General features: G+C 37.5%; 1 protein-coding gene across 2 annotated transcripts in view; it reads left to right on the top strand.

Annotated features, from left to right (window-relative positions):
• The window catches only part of UbcE2H (ubiquitin conjugating enzyme E2H), a 36,645-nt gene extending 31,306 nt beyond the window's left edge, over window positions 1-5,339 (top strand). Inside the window, exon 5 of one of the 2 annotated variants that reach the window (XM_067133225.1) lies at window positions 1-5,339. This exon is cut by the window's left edge and continues 173 nt beyond it. The gene's annotated coding sequence lies outside the window, so the exon portion shown is untranslated. The other variant, XM_067133224.1, reaches the window with a different exon arrangement.
• The last annotated feature ends 1,405 nt before the right edge of the window (window positions 5,340-6,744 follow it).

The raw sequence follows: 6,744 nt of genomic DNA, 5'->3' as shown, positions 1-6,744 counted from the left end.
CTCCCCCCTCACCTACTGCTCCAGACTCCAGGCCAACTTGAGCCTGCAACGATGCTTCATGAATGCAACTTTGTGATGGTGAACAATTGAAAGAAGAGGTTATAGTGCTGCCGCCTCACACTTGTATCGTGATATTTGCAACACTAGGACTCTTGGCTGCTCGCAGCTGCAACTTACCCGAGTAATGGTGTAAATATGGATAAAAGAGTTGTGGGGTTTCTGTTTTTCAAAACCGTAGAGAGATATGTAATCCGTGCAATTCGTCTCCTGACAGGATGGTGCCATTTGGAGGTCAATATAGTGAGAGAACTTATTTTTGTAACAATATTTAAGTTTGTATTTTAAGCAGTACAGTAGTTTGTCGTTTCCCCCATTCTTAATCTCGGTGAAAAGTTTGACTAAAGTGTTTCTCTTTGTTTTAAATGTTTGTATTTACCTTTTTTGGAAATGAGCCTGTCAGAGCATAGAACACCCTTATTATTTACAGAATTGGTACGAAACGGTTGCTGGCCCCTCTGAGAGTTCTGGAGCTTCACAATCGTTCACAGAGATTATATTAAGTGTAAACAGTGACTCCTTCAGTGATGAAGGAATAGTTTTTATACAAAAGATTTTTTTTCATAAAGCCGCTGGTTTTCCCTAAAACTGTATTATTGACTTTGCTCAGGCTGTTCTGGAAGTCTTCATTCTGCTTTTGAGTGCTGTCGATGGCTCCGTTCTGTACTTAAGGTATTCTCACATATTGCAGTAAAGTTTGTTACGTTGAGCTGCTGCTGTTCTCTAACTGAGCACAGTCTCATCTTTTCATTTGAGGAGAGGAATTCTAAACAAGCCTCAGTTGGACCAATATTCATTGAATGTGCAGTACAGTACGGCACTGTCAGGAATATTGTCAAATGTAGTTCTCAGTCAAATTATATTCAGTGGTATTTTCTCAGTTTTCAGATCATAGCTGGAGCAGACTTGTGATACAGTAGCTCGAAGCTCGTTTTACCCAGGATACCAGTGAGCCAAGTTATGTGCTGTCAGCTAAAGCTAAGCAGCTACTCATCACCCAAAAGTTGATTATTATTAAAAAGTATGGTAGTCATACAATTAGACTGAACTTGCCTTTATTCGTTGAGAAGTGTATTCTGAATATTAATCCAAATTAAATCAAGTGTTCAAAAGCCACGTTTGATTTTAACATAGCATTTTTTTAGCGACTCCAACTTTTGGTCATGACACTGTTTGGACGGGAGTTGACCAAGCGCGTTCTACATAACGTTGAGTGTGTTGTTGTCTTCGTTTTGACCTTATGATGATGATGACAGAAGGTTTAATGTGTCTATTTTGTTTTACTGGTGAAGAGATGCTTGAGCTGGACGACTCGATACACACCTCATTCATTACTTTTGCATTTTTTCCATCGAGATATTCCCCCGAGTTTGTTTACCTCGACAACACGTGCAAGTCAGAAACTCGACCATTTGTCACCGCTAGCTCAAAGCTAGAGAGATAGAGACAAGTAAATCCAGAGACTGTCATCAGTGCAAGTAAGGGACTGAATGACCCATTATATGGCAAACTGTACTAGGGCAAACTAGATAGCTTTATTCTTATTGTATATCTGAATTGTATATGAATCTTGTTTGTATTTTTATCAAGTGTAATTGACATTTACTGCCATTGTAATAATCTGATAACATGATAAAAGAAAATTAACAGTAAGGTAGGTTTAATAAATGTACTGTTCGACTAGGATTGGCACAAGTACGAAGCCCCATGTTCAGCATATCTTAAGTTCCGTTGGATGGTTACTAGCGTTGACAGTTTAGACTTTTCAGATTAAAGGAAACACTTAAAGGAAAAAATTTACTTTTGCAACTTGAGTTGGTGAACTACTCTCAAGTTTGAAGAAGCCTATCCTAGTCAGTTTTTTGTTTATATTTTGATTTAACAGTTTTATCACAATTTTATTTATCACACAAACTGCAGTTTATGCACGAGGTGGTTAATGAGTCAGACGGAAGTCTATAATTTTGTCAATCAAAAGAAGTTTGAACAAATCTTGTTTATAGTATCCCTTTGGGTATATAAAATGCAGTTTGTGTAGCTTTACTGAAGCTACCAGCTGCAAGCAAATGTTTATTTGCCTTTTAGCATGAGAGGTTACAACTCCTCATTTCTTCCCAACATATGTATCTATTGTGAGTATGCAAGACAAATAAGTGTCAAGGTTTGCACCTGGTACTGGGTGTAGACCTCCACTTAGCAATAACACTATAATAATGTTCTTGGGTGAAATACTCGTTTTCCATCTGTGTATGTGGCAGACTTCTTGATGCTAAAGTCTTTGAAGGTGTCATTTTGTAGACCGTGATCTTATAAGAGCTTTAATGTCAAACTCGGTGTTTTTGCATGCCATCCACACACATATACACAGACACACACACACACACACACCTGCTTCTGGTGAGTGTTGGGTTAGTTAGAAAACCATCCTCTCTTATTCTGTAATTTGTATAGTAAATATCAGGAGCACACTTTTTGTGGGCAAGAGCAACCTGTTATCAGTTACTCATTTTGAGAATAACCGCATTGAATTCAATTCCTGTACTAAACACATTTTGAGAATAACCGCATTGAATTCAATTTCTGTACTAAACAAAACAATAACCGCCACCTAAACAGTATCTGTAGAGTTTCTGAAACGAGTTTCAGCCAGAATGTATAAGCGAAAGTGTTTCAGTAACCATTTTATTAAAAATTGACTTTTTTAGAATCTTTTTGTCTCTGAGCAGAATTTAGTTTAAGAGGAGTTGCTTGTTGTAATTGTAAGTAAAGGATATGTTTGTAGATTTAGTGTGTGGTTTCACTTGGCAAAGAGGATATAAGAGCTGTGCTGATGCTGTGTGTAGAGTTTTCTTAGCATAGGCTGACCATCATCACAACACTTTGGCTCATCACGTGAGTCACCTTTCAGAACCGTGAGAGACATTCACGTTTATTTTTGGTTCCCCCTTGGAAAGTTACTTTGCAAATTCAAAAGCCAGAGGTAAATTCCTGCGCGAGGGATAATAGCATGAAGACCCGTTGCAGTTGGTAAGCTGAAGGATGTCTTGATGTAGCCTTTAGTTGTTAAGGTCCATTAATAATAATAATAATAATAATACTGTAATAATAATAATAATATTAATACTGTCCAGCCAGCCCCCCAAAAGCTTTAAGGGCAAGTGCTCGTGAGGAGCGTGTCGAAGGTGTGGGATAAATGGAAAGACAGCAAGTCTCCTGCTAATTACTTTGCATGGTTAGGTAAAGCATCAGGTGTCTTCAAGGTATCTGCCTAAATTCAAAAATATATAGATTATTAATTTGACCAAAGCAAAATGACCAGACCAGAGAAGTTTCTATGAGAAGTTCTGTAGGCTGGTGGTTAACTAGTAAATAGTAGTTGATGGTTGATGGGAAAGGTTTTTGTTGTGTATGCAAATGCTTTTGTACAAACTTGAAAAGTTAGCCCTTTCTTTTCATATGAAATCAATTTGGAGGTTTTTTTATTTGTTTTAGGTGTGTTGTGTTAGCATTATGAAATGGCTTCAGAGGTTAAAAATGTGTGATCAGTGAAAAGTGGCTATAGTTGGACGACCTTAATAGATTTCTATTTGTAATGTCCCATGAAGTGGTAGGTCTCCGCCATTGGGGATCAGTTTAAATTTTTAAATTTCATGTAATGGAATTACAGTAGTAGCACTTGTGCTAAAACAGAATCTCTGTCACATCACATCATAAATCTCACCGTCCTTGAAATTACCTCAGAAGTCTTAATACAGTAGTGGTCGTATTGTCCTGGGCATATGATCATTGTCCTCAATTGGCTTAGGCACCAAGTGTCGTGCAATAGTCTTGTGATTGGTTGATGGGGTTAATAGTTTACAATAATGGGTTTCATGTCTTTACAAAGGTTTATCTATCGAGCATAGTTTCACATATGCAGATTTGAAGATTAGCAAACCTTGGTATGTGCAATAGGAGCAATTTGTCATATTCTGTGTTTATTAGTCAGCAGTGACACAGAATGCGCCACTGATCTGGCAAGGAATGGGAAGGGTTCAGAAAGTCAAAATTGCATCATTTATCTTATCCACGTCGTCTCAAGTCATCACAGGAATGGAGTTATTTCATTGCTTCTCTGCAGCTTTGCTCATTACTTAGTCATTGCAAGACCTCCTGGATTAAGGACCAAAGGTGTAAATAGTGCAATTAACTTGAGTGACCAGATTCAAGAGCACTTTGTCTTTCATAACCATAACCTCACTGTCTTTCATAGGGGGGTCTGGCTGGTACGCTGACACAAGGGATGAAATTGTAGGAACATTAATGATTACAGGTACCACAAAGAGTCAAGGTGAGTTTTGCTTCAATTCCATGATTAGTAAGTGAGGAATCCCTGCTAAAATTGTAGTGTCAATATCTTCTTGCAGATAATCCATTGGTGGAAATAGTGGTCTGGTATCTCCATTTGCCAAATATTAAGTGTTTTTACAGCTCCAACATTGTGGCAGTCTTGTATAAGATATTTCCCCCCTGTTAAGTCACAGTAGTTAGAGGAAAAGATAGAGCACATGTCAAGAATGTTTGTACTCAGTTGCATGAAAGGAGTTTCCATGTGTACGAGCGTATGAAACCTTTAATGAGGGCGTTGATAGCTGCAAGGAAAATAAATCAAGGTTCATGTTGGTCCATGAGGAAAAGAAATCTTTTTTTGAAAGTACGGGATCATGACTAAATTTTTTCTTTTGCACCATTATCATGAAAAAAAAAAATGTTCAGTTCTATTTTTATGGAAATGAATGTTTAAGTGGCTAATTTGTGTACAGTACACTTAACCTTCACAAGAATTTCTCAGGTGTGTAATTTTCCTTAGCAAGTGGCTCTTCATTGAATTAATCAAAATCCAACGATGGCCTAGATTGGAATTGCCAGTGGATCGGCTAAACCAAAATATAAAATCCTTAAAATTGTGGGGTGTGATTGATCACTTATTCACATTAGGACTAAACGCAAGGTACATAATGAGGTTTGTACCATATGGAGGGAAGCAGAAAATAGGAATTAATAATGGAAAATTGGCCAGGGTCTTTTCACTTGGTGACTTAAAACACTCTTGTTAAGATTTCATTTGTAAATAAATTTTGCAGTTATAGATGTTTATGATTACTATATTTAGGAATGAATGCCAATTGAAAGAAATCTTTATATTAGACATTTTGATGACCACCTCAAAGCATTGTGTAAGTGCTGGCTATCATCACTTTGTATATTCTTAAGCTGAATAAATGGCTTTGTGTTATTTGTAATTCTTGTTTTATTTTTAGCACTTCACAGCCTTCCTTGTTCGTCTTTTTAAGATAGGTTCTGTAAGACACATTGGCACAATCAGAACTGAAATAGCTCTGCTTTTTAAAATGTATCAAAGAAAAACTTCAATAACATTTAAAAAAATTGCACATACAATTCTGTGTATGTGGACTGGTTGAAATGTAATAATTTTCATTTATCTTGACAGTTGTAACTGTGACGTAGTTTTGGTCTTTTCAGCACGAACATTTATGAGGCGCGTGACATCTAGGAAGATTAAACAGACGTAATTGCAAAATCAGTGGGTAAAAAGAGCAAATGAAGTGAAGAGGAAAGCCTAAAAGCTCTGGCAAAGAAGAGGATAGAGGTATCGCAGAAAGAAGAGGCAGGAAGCAGAAGAAAAAAAACAAGACCTAAGGCAGGGAGGTCAAATACTGTCCTTGATGTAAAAAATTCAGGAGAGAGACAATAATAGGAAGGCCCTGTACTAGACTGCATTTGTTGAGGTTTAGCTGGTATGTGATAAGAAATACAAAGTCCAACAGTCAGGTGATGGCCTAGAAAGGAAAGTAATGGAAATACACATGAGGAATGATGATATAATGTCCCACCACAGCCCCAAGTAAAGGCAGTTAGAGGATATAACCATTAAGGATCAACAGTTCTTTGCAATTTTTTATGGCGATGGTGCGAGCTAAAATGGTGGGGCCCTGGGAGCTAGTAATTGAAGAGGACTTGGTGTTACAAAGAAATCTTAAGGGAAAGGTATTTAAATTAATTAGATGGGAGATTGGAAGGAAGACTAATAAAATTAATACTAACAAGAATGGTTGTTAAGGGAGGAATCAATGTACGATGTGGGTGTAGTGATGAGTCGCTACGGTGTCACAAGAGATGCTCGGAAGTGCGTAGCTTAAATGGAATACAGGATTGTTTGTGCCCCAACGTGGAAGTGTTTGTAAGTAAAATTTATGCAGATGCAGTTCTTGAACAGACCTTAGAGATCAAAAACATGCCAAATTAGTTTGTTTCTGCAAGGACAAGTACTCTTTATAATAACGTACCTTCTCCAAAAGCTGGTCCAATTGTGGAAGCTTGGTAGCAATGTACAGTAATTGACAGCAAGTGAGCACAGGTTTGGAGGTACAGCCAATGCACTTGACTGTTACTTTTCCTTTGGTTGTGCAGATATACAGACTTCTTTACTGCTGCAATTGCTCAAGCATTTAACCTTTTTTCTGACTTACTATCAATGACTTGTGTTTTCCCTGTGGTAATCGATGTTATTGTAAATAAGAATGTGCCTTTGTCATCCAGGAACATGAGCCCTCACAGTCTTTTGTTTTTGCAGAAGCTAGAAGCACCCACCATCTTTGAACTGTGTTGAGTTTCTGTCTTTGTCAC

This window comes from Macrobrachium rosenbergii, chromosome 33 (assembly GCF_040412425.1).
Source record: "Macrobrachium rosenbergii isolate ZJJX-2024 chromosome 33, ASM4041242v1, whole genome shotgun sequence".
Taxonomy (NCBI): Eukaryota; Metazoa; Arthropoda; class Malacostraca; order Decapoda; family Palaemonidae; genus Macrobrachium; species Macrobrachium rosenbergii.
The sequence above is the reverse complement of the archived record's forward strand: the minus strand, read 5'-3'. Positions and strand labels throughout refer to the sequence as shown.